This window comes from Oncorhynchus gorbuscha, linkage group LG08 (assembly GCF_021184085.1).
Source record: "Oncorhynchus gorbuscha isolate QuinsamMale2020 ecotype Even-year linkage group LG08, OgorEven_v1.0, whole genome shotgun sequence".
Classification (NCBI taxonomy): domain Eukaryota; kingdom Metazoa; phylum Chordata; class Actinopteri; order Salmoniformes; family Salmonidae; genus Oncorhynchus; species Oncorhynchus gorbuscha.
The window spans coordinates 16,234,796-16,248,314 of record NC_060180.1 but is presented as its reverse complement, the minus strand read 5'-3'; the positions used below and the strand labels follow the sequence as shown (position 1 = coordinate 16,248,314).

At 45.0% G+C, this 13,519-nt stretch overlaps 1 pseudogene; it reads left to right on the top strand.

Moving 5' to 3' along the window:
• The window catches only part of LOC124041257, a 279,206-nt pseudogene that overhangs the window by 206,665 nt on the left and 59,022 nt on the right, over positions 1-13,519 (top strand).

Sequence of the window (13,519 nt, the reverse complement as noted above, 5' to 3'; positions counted from 1 at the left end):
CGTCAGCTAGCTAGCTAACAGTACTCTTTAACTTGAAATTAAAACAACTTTCTGACAACATTTGAAATATGTCATATCTGAACATGTAGTTAGCTAGACTATCTTACCCAAATACATGGATGGATGCTTCTCCCTCTCTGTCACGGATGCCATGGTTGCCTTAGTTTGAAGATGTAATCGGGAGACAGGTGTTTTATACAACAGCCTTCTGTGTGTTCTCTTTTTGACTCCGTCTGCATATTTGCAATCAAATGGCAGAATATCATACTCTAATTCCACTGTGCATTCCACTGATTTCAAAACTTCCAAAAAAAGTGGAGAGCAACATCTTTTCAGTTCTACTATGTAATATCTTTCAAAAAGTTATGTTAGAAGGATTACCTACATATACTGAGCAGCTCATGTTATAGACAGAAGCATGCTACATGCCAGACTAATCTGAACTCATCTCTCAGCTTGTCCAGCCCACCCATTAACTCAGGCAATTATGGCTAGGGAAGACTCCTCGCTTTTTCTGTGGCTTAACCAACTAGGCTCGTAATATAGCAATTTTATTTGTATTTACAGATTGCATACAAGTTTGATATTAAGGCACATGAAAGTTCCTGAAGGTATTTCAGCCAACACACATTTTTATACAAATTTTAAAAAGTTTACGTTCAAATGGCTCTCCTGTGAAGTAGTGACACATGACACGCCTAGTTTCCTGAAATTTGTCACATATAAAATAATACAAAATAATGCCACGGTATTCTAAGCAGATCTTGCCTGCTAAATTAACTAGTGTAGCCCACAGCCATATGCAATAGCAACAACAGGACCTAACATAAGGACAACTCTGAGTATGCAATTCTGTTCTTCTGAAATAGACTACATTTTCTTCATATCATAGACCTGTCTAAAATACATAATGGATTCATTGTGAAGGTGTTGGCTATATTACATTTCTTTATTAGACTTTTTAAAATGTCGAAGGTTCAAAGGTCTGCATCAGTGGCTTGTTGGCTATGCATGGAAGTCACAAGATACCAAACTTGTTTATGTAAATAATAACGGTTAATTACCATGTAACCAGCAGCTGTTTGCTTGACAATCACCAGCTGACAACATTTTATGACCGCCACAGCCCTAGTCCCAGCATACATTTCTTAGATGTCAAAGTTGTAAATATCTCCATCTTTGGTGCGTGTTTTCCCCAGCAGAAGACATAAAATATTTATGGTCTGTGAGCAAAAAGCCAGACAAGGGGAGTTGCTGTAAACCTGAAAGCACTAGTAGATATAGTAAGATGTTACTGTATCTACAGTCAAGGCAATCCCCATAGTACTGCTGTCTTGGAACCAGTATGACACCTGCCATTGAATGTCAAATGTGGAATCTGGAAATGTTGATACTGAACTGCACAGTTTATAGGGGAAGGGAAATGGGGGAGAGGACATAATCTCATTTTTCTACATGTTTATTTTAAATAGGTGCATGGTCTCTGATCCTGGGGGCTTGTTTGGCCTTTCAACTCACACTGCAGTGGCCAAATGGCCTGGGGTTCTACTTCTTAGTAATATTTCAAAGTCAAAGCTTGGCCTTACATGTTAAGGAACAGCATATGACTGGTGTTGGAATCCGAAATGGTGTGCCTTTATTGGTTGCCCTTGGGCAAGATACCGCACTTAGCCTATGCCATTATGTTCAACTGAAATGCAAATTCAGATAGAATGCTGACACTTTTGTTACAATATTTGGTAGGTGCAGTGTGCAGTTGCCAAACAAAAAGGCATTTGGTTTCTGTTCATATTATGCTCAGTTTGGATCTAACACAAATGCCGTATTCTACGCACACAGCCTGGATGTTACACACATGCCCCTCAGTGTATCCGTAAGCTCTCTCTGATGATTTCTCACAACCTTCGGCAGATGTATTTGTGTGAGTAAACCACCCAAGGGATCTAACATCTCTAACCCCCGCATTTGCTCAGTTCTGCCCAGTTTGACTCTACAGCACAGAAAACCCATTAGGCTTTCTCAAGTCCCGCATTCTCAGTTCTGCTGAAGGGCACTGAAGTATTATCTTCTATTAGAAGACAGTAAGAAAAAAAAGTGTGGGGGGGGGGGATTGTGGAGCTTGAAAGTGGTATAATTGAAAAAGATAGTTATGAGATAATCAGCTATCTGAAAGCATTATTAATCTTAATTAAAGGGTCATATTAAAGTCCCAGCTTTCATCAATACCTTAAAATGGATTTGATTTGGGGATGGAGGGATAGGGTGGGTGTTATTTAACCCCAAGAGATGATGAGTTTCATCTATGAATACAGTAAAGGGTAATGTGATGAGCTGTCCTCCTACTGGTAATGAGGGGATGAGACCCTGTCGTGTAGTCACAGTGTAGCAGAGGTAGTTCATCGAGGTTCACTTGCATGGAGAGTACCAATAGTGAAGTCGGAAAACACACCCATGAGTCATATTCACGACCTAGGTTCGTGACCCGGTCAGGGGAATTGGGGATCCGTTAGCTTCTCAAGCTACTGTAGAGTTAGAGTAAAGCAAACTGTAAGTCAGTTCTTTCAGAACCCACCTGTGTGAAAATACTAGTAAAATATCATAGCATCACTTCTGTCCCCTTGAGCAATATACAATATCAAAAGTAAAAACATTTGTGTTTTTTTATTTAACTAGGCAAGTCAGTTCAGAACAAATTCTTATTTACAATTAATGTCATGCAGGTGAATGAGGACCCAAAAGCGACTTGGCGAAAACAGAGTATTTAATCCAGAATAAACTTTACAAAACAAAAAGCATAATACTACACGTAAAGACGAGAACAGACTGGAGACTTGATCGAGAACTGCAGGTTGCCTCGGGAAGGCACTTGAACCTAGCAGACTCAGACACCTGCTCACCACGCAGCATCTGAGGGAAACACGACACGACAGGGCAAAACATAGACACAGCACGGTGAATTATAGATGAGGATCCGACAGGGCAGGTACGGGAAACAAGGAGAGAAATAGGGACTCTAATCAGGGAAAAGGATCGGGAACAGGTGTGGGAAGACTAAATGATGATTAGGGGAATAGGAACAGCTGGGAGCAGGAACGGAACGATAGAGAGAAGAGAGAGCGAGAGAGTGAGAGAGGGAGGGGGAGAGAGGGATAGAAAGAGGGAAAGAACCTAATAAGACCAGCAGAGGGAAACGAATAGAATGGGAAGCACAGGGACAAGACATGATAATAAATGACAAAACATGACAGTACCCCCCACTCACCGAGCGCCTCCTGGCGCACTCGAGGAGGAATCCTGGCGGCAACGGAGGAAATCATCAATGAGTGAACGGTCCAGCACGTCCCGAGACGGAACCCAACTCCTCTCCTCAGGACCGTAACCCTCCCAATCCACTAAGTATTGGTGACCCCGTCCCCGAGAACGCATGTCCATGATCTTATGTACCTTGTAAATAGGTGCGCTCTCGACAAGGACGGGAGGGGGGAGGGAAGACGAACGGGGGTGCGAAGAAAGGGCTTAACACAGGAGACATGGAAGACAGGATGGACGCGACGAAGATGTCGCGGAAGAAGCAGTCGCACAGCGACAGGATTGACGACCTGGGAGACACGGAACGGACCAATGAACCGCGGAGTCAACTTACGAGAAGCTGTCGTAAGAGGAAGGTTGCGAGTGGAAAGCCACACTCTCTGGCCGCAACAATACCTTGGACTCTTAATCCTGCGTTTATTGGCGGCTGCAGTCTTCCCCGCAGACAAAGGCAGACCGGTAATGAAGTCTAGGGCGATGTGAGACCATGGTCGAGAAGGAATGGGGAGCGGTCTGAGACGACCGGCAGGAGGAGAGTTACCCGACTTAGTCTGCGCGCAGTCCGAACAAGCAGCCACGAAACGGCGCGTGTCACGCTCCTGAGTCGGCCACCAAAAGCGCTGGCGAATAGACGCAAGAGTGCCTCGAACACCGGGATGACCAGCTAACTTGGCAGAGTGAGCCCACTGAAGAACAGCCAGACGAGTGGAAACAGGAACGAAAAGGAGGTTACTAGGACAAGCGCGCGGCGACGCAGTGTGCGTGAGTGCTTGCTTAACCTGTCTTTCAATTCCCCAGACTGTCAACCCGACAACACGCCCATAAGGAAGAATCCCCTCGGGATCAGTAGAAGCCACAGAAGAACTAAACAGACGGGATAAAGCATCAGGCTTGGTGTTCTTGCTACCCGGACGGTAAGAAATCACAAACTCGAAACGAGCGAAAAACAACGCCCAACGAGCTTGACGGGCATTAAGTCGTTTGGCAGAACGGATGTACTCAAGGTTCTTATGGTCTGTCCAAACGACAAAAGGAACGGTTCCAACCACTGTCGCCATTCGCCTAGGGCTAAGCGGATGGCGAGCAGTTCACGGTTACCCACATCATAGTTGCGCTCAGATGGCGACAGGCGATGAGAAAAATAAGCGCAAGGATGAACCTTATCGTCAGACTGGAAGCGCTGGGATAGAATGGCTCCCACGCCTACCTCTGAAGCGTCAACCTCGACAATGAATTGTCTAGTGACGTCAGGAGTAACGAGGATAGGAGCGGACGTAAAACGTTCTTTTAGAAGATCAAAAGCTCCCTGGGCGGAACCGGACCACTTAAAACACGTCTTGACAGAAGTAAGAGCTGTGAGAGGGGCAGCAACTTGACCGAAATTACGAATGAAATGCCGATAGAAATTAGCAAAACCTAAAAAGCGCTGCAACTCGACACGTGACCTTGGAACGGGCCAATCACTGACAGCTTGGACCTTAGCGGAATCCATCTGAATGCCTTCAGCGGAAATAACGGAACCGAGAAAAGTAACGGAGGAGACATGAAAAGAGCACTTCTCAGCCTTTACGTAGAGACAATTCTCTAAAAGGCGCTGTAGAACACGTCGAACGTGCTGAACATGAATCTCGAGTGACGGTGAAAAAATCAGGATATCGTCAAGATAGACAAAAACAAAGATGTTCAGCATGTCTCTCAGAACATCATTAACTAATGCCTGAAAAACAGCTGGCGCATTGGCGAGTCCAAACGGCAGAACCCGGTACTCAAAATGCCCTAACGGAGTGTTAAACGCCGTTTTCCACTCGTCCCCCTCTCTGATGCGCACGAGATGGTAAGCGTTACGAAGGTCCAACTTAGTAAAGCACCTGGCTCCCTGCAGAATCTCGAAGGCTGATGACATAAGGGGAAGCGGATAACGATTCTTAACCGTTATGTCATTCAGCCCTCGATAATCCACGCAGGGGCGCAGAGTACCGTCCTTCTTCTTAACAAAAAAAACCCCCGCCCCGGCCGGAGAGGAAGAAGGCACTATGGTACCGGCGTCAAGAGACACAGATAAATAATCCTCGAGAGCCTTACGTTCGGGAGCCGACAGAGAGTATAGTCTACCCCGAGGAGGAGTGGTCCCCGGAAGGAGATCAATACTACAATCATACGACCGGTGAGGAGGAAGGGAGTTGGCTCGGGACCGACTGAAGACCGTGCGCAGATCATGATATTCCTCCGGCACTCCTGTCAAATCGCCAGGTTCCTCCTGAGAAGTGGGGACAGAAGAAATGGGAGGGATGGCAGACATTAAGCACTTCACATGACAAGATACGTTCCAGGATAGGATAGAATTACAAGACCAATTAATAGAAGGATTATGACATACTAGCCAGGGATGACCCAAAACAACAGGTGTGAAAGGTGAATGAAAAATCAAAAAAGAAATAGTCTCACTGTGGTTACCAGATACTGTGAGAGTTAAAGGTAGTGTCTCAAATCTGATACTGGGAAGATGACTACCATCTAAGGCAAACATGGGCGTAGGCTTGTCTAACTGTCTGAAAGGAATGTTATGTTTCCGAACCCATGCTTCGTCCATGAAACAACCCTCAGCCCCAGAGTCAATCAAGGCACTGCATGTAGCACCCGAACCGGTCCAGCGTAGATGGACCGACATAGTAGTACAAGATCTAGATGAAGAGACCTGAGTAGTAGCGCTCACCAGTAGCCCTCCGCTTACTGATGGGCTCTGGCCTCTTACTGGACATGAATTAACAAAATGTCCATCAAATCCGCAATAGAGGCACAGGCGGTTGGTGATCCTCCGTTCCCTCTCCTTAGTCGAGATGCGAATCCCTCCCAGCTGCATGGGCTCAGTCTCAGAGCCAGAGGAGGGAGATGGTTGCGATGCGGAGCAGGGAAACACCGTTGATGCGAGCTCTCTTCCACGAGCCTGGTGACGAAGATCTACCCGTCGTTCTATGCGGATGGCGAGAGCAATCAAAGAGTCCACACTGGAAGGAACCTCCCGAGAGAGAATCTCATCTTTGACCACTGTGTGGAGTCCCTCCAGAAAACGAGCGAGCAGCGCCGGCTCGTTCCAGTCACTAGAGGCAGCAAGAGTACGAAACTCTATAGAGTAATCCGTTATGGATCGATCACCTTGGCATAGGGAAGCCAGGACCCTAGAAGCCTCCCCACCAAAAACTGAACGGTCAAAAACCCGAATCATCTCCTCTTTAAAGTTCTGGTAATTGTTAGAACAATCAGCCCTTGCCTCCCAGATAGCTGTGCCCCACTCTCGGGCCCGGCCAGTAAGGAGTGAAATGACGTAAGCAACCCGAGCTCTCTCTCTAGAGTATGTGTTGGGTTGGAGAGAGAACACAATCTCACACTGGGTGAGAAAGGAGCGGCACTCAGTGGGCTGCCCGGAGTAGCAAGGTGGGTTATTAACCCTAGGTTCTGGAGGCTCGGCAGGCCAGGAAGTAACAGGTGGCACGAGACGAAGACTCTGGAACTGTCCAGAGAGGTCGGAAACCTGAGCGGCCAGGCTCTCCACGGCATGGCGAGCAGCAGACAATTCCTGCTCGTGTCTGCCGAGCATGGCTCTTTGGATCTCGACGGCAGTGTTACGAGCGTCTGTAGTCGCTGGGTCCATTCCTCGGTCGGATCCTTCTGTCATGCAGGTGAATGAGGACCCAAAAGCGACTTGGCGAAAACAGAGTATTTAATCCAGAATAAACTTTACAAAACAAAAAGCATAATACTACACGTAAAGACGAGAACAGACTGGAGACTTGATCGAGAACTGCAGGTTGCCTCGGGAAGGCACTTGAACCTAGCAGACTCAGACACCTGCTCACCACGCAGCATCTGAGGGAAACACGACACGACAGGGCAAAACATAGACACAGCACGGTGAATTATAGATGAGGATCCGACAGGGCAGGTACGGGAAACAAGGAGAGAAATAGGGACTCTAATCAGGGAAAAGGATCGGGAACAGGTGTGGGAAGACTAAATGATGATTAGGGGAATAGGAACAGCTGGGAGCAGGAACGGAACGATAGAGAGAAGAGAGAGCGAGAGAGTGAGAGAGGGAGGGGGAGAGAGAGGGATAGAAAGAGGGAAAGAACCTAATAAGACCAGCAGAGGGAAACGAATAGAATGGGAAGCACAGGGACAAGACATGATAATAAATGACAAAACATGACAATTAAGACCTACCAAAAGGTGAAAGGCCTTCTGCGGGGACAGAGACTGGATTAAAAATAAAAATAAAATACAAATATAGGACAAAACACATAAAATAGAGGAGTTCCCTCACCTAACATGTCTGTCTTGACCCTGTGTTTCTGTCCCAGGGTACTCCAGCCAGTCTGGTGCGTTACAGAGTGGACGAGGACCAATCACCTTACAGCGGTAGCATCTTTGACGTGGAGAAGGGATCTGGGAGGGTCATCACCAGGGTCAACCTCAACGAACAGCCCAGTGTCACCTTCAAGGTATGATGATGATGGATGATTTGTACAGTACAGTTGCACTTTAAGATCTAATGCAGACCAGTGGGTCAGAAACATGCACAGATTAAATCATACGGTGTCTTTCTTTCCTCTTTATATATATATATATATATATATATATATATATATATATATATATATATATATATATATATATATATACTACTGCTCAAAAAAATAAAGGGAACACTAAAATAACACATCCTAGATCTGAATGAATTAAATATTCTTATTAAATACTTTTTTCTTTACATAGTTGAATGTACTGACAACAAAATCACACAAAAATGATCAATGGAAATCAAATATATCAACCCATGGAGATCTGGATTTGGAGTCACACTCAAAATTAAAGTGGAAAACCACACTACAGGCTGATCCAACTTTGATGTAATGTCCTTACAACAAGTCAAAATGAGGCTCATTAGTGTGTGTGGCCTCCACGTGCCTGTATGACCTCCCTACAACGCCTGGGCATGCACCTGATGAGGTGACGGATGGTCTCCTGAGGGATCTCCTCCCAGACCTGGACAAAAGCATCCGCCAACTCCTGGACAGTCTGTGGTGCAACGTGGCGTTGGTGGATGGAGCGAGACATGATGTCCCAGATGTGCTCAATTGGATTCAGGTCTGGGGAACGCGCGGGCCAGTCCATAGCATCAATGCCTTCCTCTTGCAGGAACTGCTGACACACTCCAGCCACATGATGTCTATCATTGTCTTGCATTAGGAGGAACCCAGGGCCAACTGCACCAGCATATGGTCTCACAAGGGGTCAGAGGATCTCATCTCGGTACCTAATGGCAGTCAGGCTACCTCTAGCGAGCACATGGAGGGCTGTGCGACCCCCCAAAGAAATGCCACCCCACACCATGACTGACCCACCGGCAAATTGGTCATGCTGGAGGAATACAGCAAAACATTCTCCACGACGTCTCCAAACTGTCACGTCAGTCATGTGCTCAGTGTGAACCTTCTTTCATCTGTGAAGAGCACAGGGCGCCAGTGGCGAATTTGCCAATCTTGGTGTTCTCTGGCAAATGCCAAACGTCCTGCACGGTGTTGGGCTGTGAGCACAACCCCCACCTGTGGACGTTGGGTCCTCATACCACCCTCATGGAGTCTGTTTCTGACCGTTTGAGCAGACACATGCACATTTGTGGCCTGCTGAAGGTCATTTTGCAGGGCCCTGGCAGTGCTGAACCTGTTTGAACTTGTTACCTGTATAAAAGACACCTGTCCACAGACTCAATCAATCAGACTCCAACCTCTCCACAATGGCCAAGACCAGGGAGCTGTGTAAGCACATCAGGGATAAAATTGTAGACCTGCACAAGGTTGGGATGGGCTACAGGACAATATGCAAGCAGCTTGGTGAGAAGGCAACAACTGTTGCCGCAATTATTAGAAAATGGAAGAAGTTCAAGATGACGGTCAATCACCCTCGGTCTGGGGCTCCATGCAAGATCTCACCTCGTGGGGCATCAATGATCATGAGGAAGGTGAGGGATCAGCCCATAACTACACGGCAGGACCTGGTCAATGACCTGAAGAGTGCTGGGACCACAGTCTCAAAGAAAACCATTAGTAACACACTACGCCGTCATGGATTAAAATCCTGCAGCGCTGTGTTGTGACAAGGTAGGCGGGTATACAGACGATATCCCTATTTGGTGAAAGACAAAGTCTATATTATGGCAAGAACAGCTCAAATAAGCAAAGAGAAACGACAATCCATCATTACCTTAAGACATGAAGGTCAGTCAATCCAAAAAAAATTCAAGTGCAGTCGCAAAAGCCATCAAGCACTATGATGAAACTGGCTGTCATTGGGACCACCACAGGGATGGAAGACCCAGAGTTACCTCTGCTGCAGAGGATAAGTGCATTAGAGTTACCAGCCTTAGAAATTGCACCCCAAATACATGCTTCACAGAGTTCAAGTAACAGACACATCTAAAAACCAATTATTCAGAGGAGACTGAATGAATCAGGCCTTCATGGTCAAATTGCTACAAAGAAACCACTACTAAAGGACACCAATAATAAGAAGAGACTTGCTTGGGCCAAGAAACACGAGCAATGGACATTTAACCGGTGAAAATGTGTCCTTTGGTCTGGAGTCCAAATTGGAGATTTTTGGTTCCAACCACAGTGTCTTTGTGAGACACGTTGTAGGTGAACAGATGATCTCCACGTGTGTATTTCCCACTGTGAAGCATGGAGAAGAAGGTGTTATGGTGTTTGTGATTTATTTACAAATCACACTTAACCAGCATGGCTACCACAGCATTCAGCAGCGATACGCCATCCTATCTGGTTTGGGCTTAGTGGGACTATCATTTGTTTTTCAACAGGACAATGACCCAACACACCTCTAGGCTGTGTAAGGGCTACTTGACCAAGAAGGAGAGTGATGGAGTGCCGCATCAGATTACCTGGCCTCCACAATCTTCCGACCTCAAACAAACTGAGATGGTTTGGGATGAGTCGGACGGCAGAGTGAAGGAAAAGCAGCCAACAAGTGCTCAGCACATATGGGAACTCCTTCAAGACTGTTGGAAAAGCATTCCTCGTCAAGCTGGTTGAGAGAATACCAAGAGTGTGCAAAGCTGTCATCAAGGCAAAGGATGGCTATTTTAATTTTTTAAAATATAAAATATATGTTGATTTGTTTAACACTTTTACTACATGAATCCATATGTGTTATTTTGTAGTTTTGATGTCTTTACTATTATTCTACAATGTAGAAAATAGTAAAAATAAAGAAAAACCCTTGAATGAGTCAGTGTTCTAAACCTTTTGACCAGTAGTGTATATATTTTTTGTGAGTCTTAAAGTACACATGTACTGTAAACCTTTCCTCAAGTACTGTACAGAAATACTGTACTTTATCTGTGCACTTTATTATTAGTTCTAATTGGTCAAAAGGGTGCACATATTGAGCTAATGGACTCTTTTTGAACCTTCTCACAATACCTTCATCATGTCCTTATTCATCAGGCCATTGCACAGACTCCACCTGTGACTAAACCAATATGTGCATGCATATTAAGTTCCTGACATTATACACCCACAGAAGGTCATCTGAGTGTATGTGGAGCTGACCTCAGCTCAGTGTAACCTTGGCAGCGAACGGGAGGAAAATGTTGCTGAAGGATATTAGGTTGTAATAAGGACAAACTCTCTCTTTCGCTCTGACTCTGTCTTGCTTTCTGTCTCTGTCTCATCTCCCCGGTCTAAGAATGTTGGGTCGATAGATTCATACACTCTCTCTGGGTGGGTTGGAGCTTGGTTCCCAGGCCTGTTTGTGCCATTTCAAACTTCTCTGTTATTCATTGTCATGCATGCAGAAACAGCTGGCGACCAGGCATTCTGGTTTGATTCAAGAAGAAATCATTAATGTGTGTGTGTGCTTGTGTGTGTGTGTGTCCTCTCAGTTGGTGGTGATAGCGTTTGACGATGGAGAGCCAGTGAAGGAGAACCGAACCCTGGTGGAGATCACTGTCCTCCAGCCCTCCAGGATCCCCATCTTCACTCAGGAGGAGTACAGGTAACACACACACGCACGCGCTTACACACACACTCTCAAACGCATGTGATGACTCTCACTTGAATATTACCATATTACCATATATATATCTTACTTACATACAGCTCATTACTCAAAGCTGCAGGCAGGGCTGGGTAGGTTACTTTCTAAATGTAATCCATTACCTTTCCAAAATTGTACTCAGTAATGTAACTTTTGGATTACCCAAATTATGTAACGTAATCTGATTACTTGTTGATTTCTTTCCCTTTAAGAGGCATTAGAAGAAGACACAAAGGATCCAAAAATGTTATATTATATTGTTACGTACACCAGATAGGTCCAGTGAAATGTGTTGTTTTACAGGATGAGCCATAGTAGTACAGCATCCCTAGTGCAAATGAGGGTTAAGTGCCTTGATCAAGGGCACATCAACAGATTTTGCACTTTGTCGGCTCGGGTATATACGAACCAGCAACATTTTGGTTACTGGCCCAATGCTTTAACTGCTATGCTACCTGCCGCCCGACGTTTTGGGAGTCATCATAGTCGCCTCTGACTCGTTCAGGCAACTTAAACTTGAGCCTTTTTTTCAATGCTGCATTGAATTCTCATAATGTATTTTTTTCCGCAAACATCTTTTCTGAATTGAAACGTAATCCAAGAAGTTAGCGTGTAGTTTTTTCAAATGTATCTGTAATTTGATTACAATATTTTTTGTTGGTAATATAACTGATTTACAGATAGTTGATTTGTAATAAGATTTAATCAGTTGCTCCCCAATCCTGGCTGCTGGGTAGGTTTATCTGGTGTTGAGCAGAAACGCAACAACACCTCAACACACACAAGCACACCTTACACACCAGGTCACATCCTCCCTCCCTCACCAGGCCTTGGTAAATATTTTAAAAAAACATTTTGAATAATGCATCCGCCAGCTTCCATTACATTTTGTTTGGCCCTGAGTTGACTATCTATTATTTAAAGCAGTTATTATTATGTGATTACATTAGCCCATGCTTGTGTCTCATCATGGGTGATGACACAATGTGAGATGATGTATAAATATTTGTGAAGACAAGGGTTGTTCAGTGCAGGTTGTAAAAGATTTTCCTCGTATGCCGACTTTATAATGAGTGGTATAAATATTAAGGAGTGCTCGGAGCCAGAGGCTGCTGTAAACCACAACATTAGTTTTTCTTGGAGGGCAAAGCAGAGTTTTCCCTGAGTTTATTAAGAGAGTCTTTTAGCCAGATTACATTTGAAATATGTTGAACTGACAGGATAGTGGTGGACGGGGATCGTGACTTCTCTAGCAGGGCTGGATCGCAGCAAGGCACAGCCCAGCCTGAGTTTGCCATATATATATGTTGAAGGAGGGATTTGTATATATTTATTTAAATTATTATTAGCATTGTGGCTGGAACAGGATTGAGAAAGTCTTGGTTTTGACAAGATATTGCGGCTTCTCTGAGTGTGAGATACACCAACTCTGACATTCATCAAATGTTTTTTTTTGTATGCTAATATTGAACAGCAGGTGGTATTAGATGTGAGGTACCAGTCAGTGTATTATGTATCCTACTGTCCCTTGGAGCTTATTAAAGTAAAGCTTGTTAGCGGCGAATTGATTTCTAACTGCGTTTGTCAGTCATGGCATAGAATCATGGCAAAATGTGTCATTTCTAATAGAGTTGGACATGCCTTGCTCACATTAGGGAGAGCATTTCATAAGGTCAGCTCATACTGTCGAGCTTCTGTTTTGTGCTCAGTTACAGTAGTTGCTCGATCTTGTGTAAACTGTATGTCAGAAAGTGCTGTGTCCTGTCTGTCTGTCTGTCTGTCTGTCTGTCTGTCTGTCTGTCTGTCTGTCTGTCTGTCTGTCTGTCTGTCTGTCTGTCTGTCTGTCTGTCTGTCTGTCTGTCTGTCTGTCTGTCTGTCTGTCTGTCTGTCTGTCTGTCTGTCTGTCTGTCTGTCTGTCTGTCTGTCCTGTCTGTCTGTCTGTCTGTCTGTCTGTCTGTCTGTCTGTCTGTTGTGTACTATGTTTATAACTACGTGCATTCACTATTAGGAATGTGTGTGTGTGTGTTCTGTTTCTTTTCCCGTGCTCATGTTCTCTCTATTCCAGGCATTATCTTATGATTGATCAATGCAATATACATTC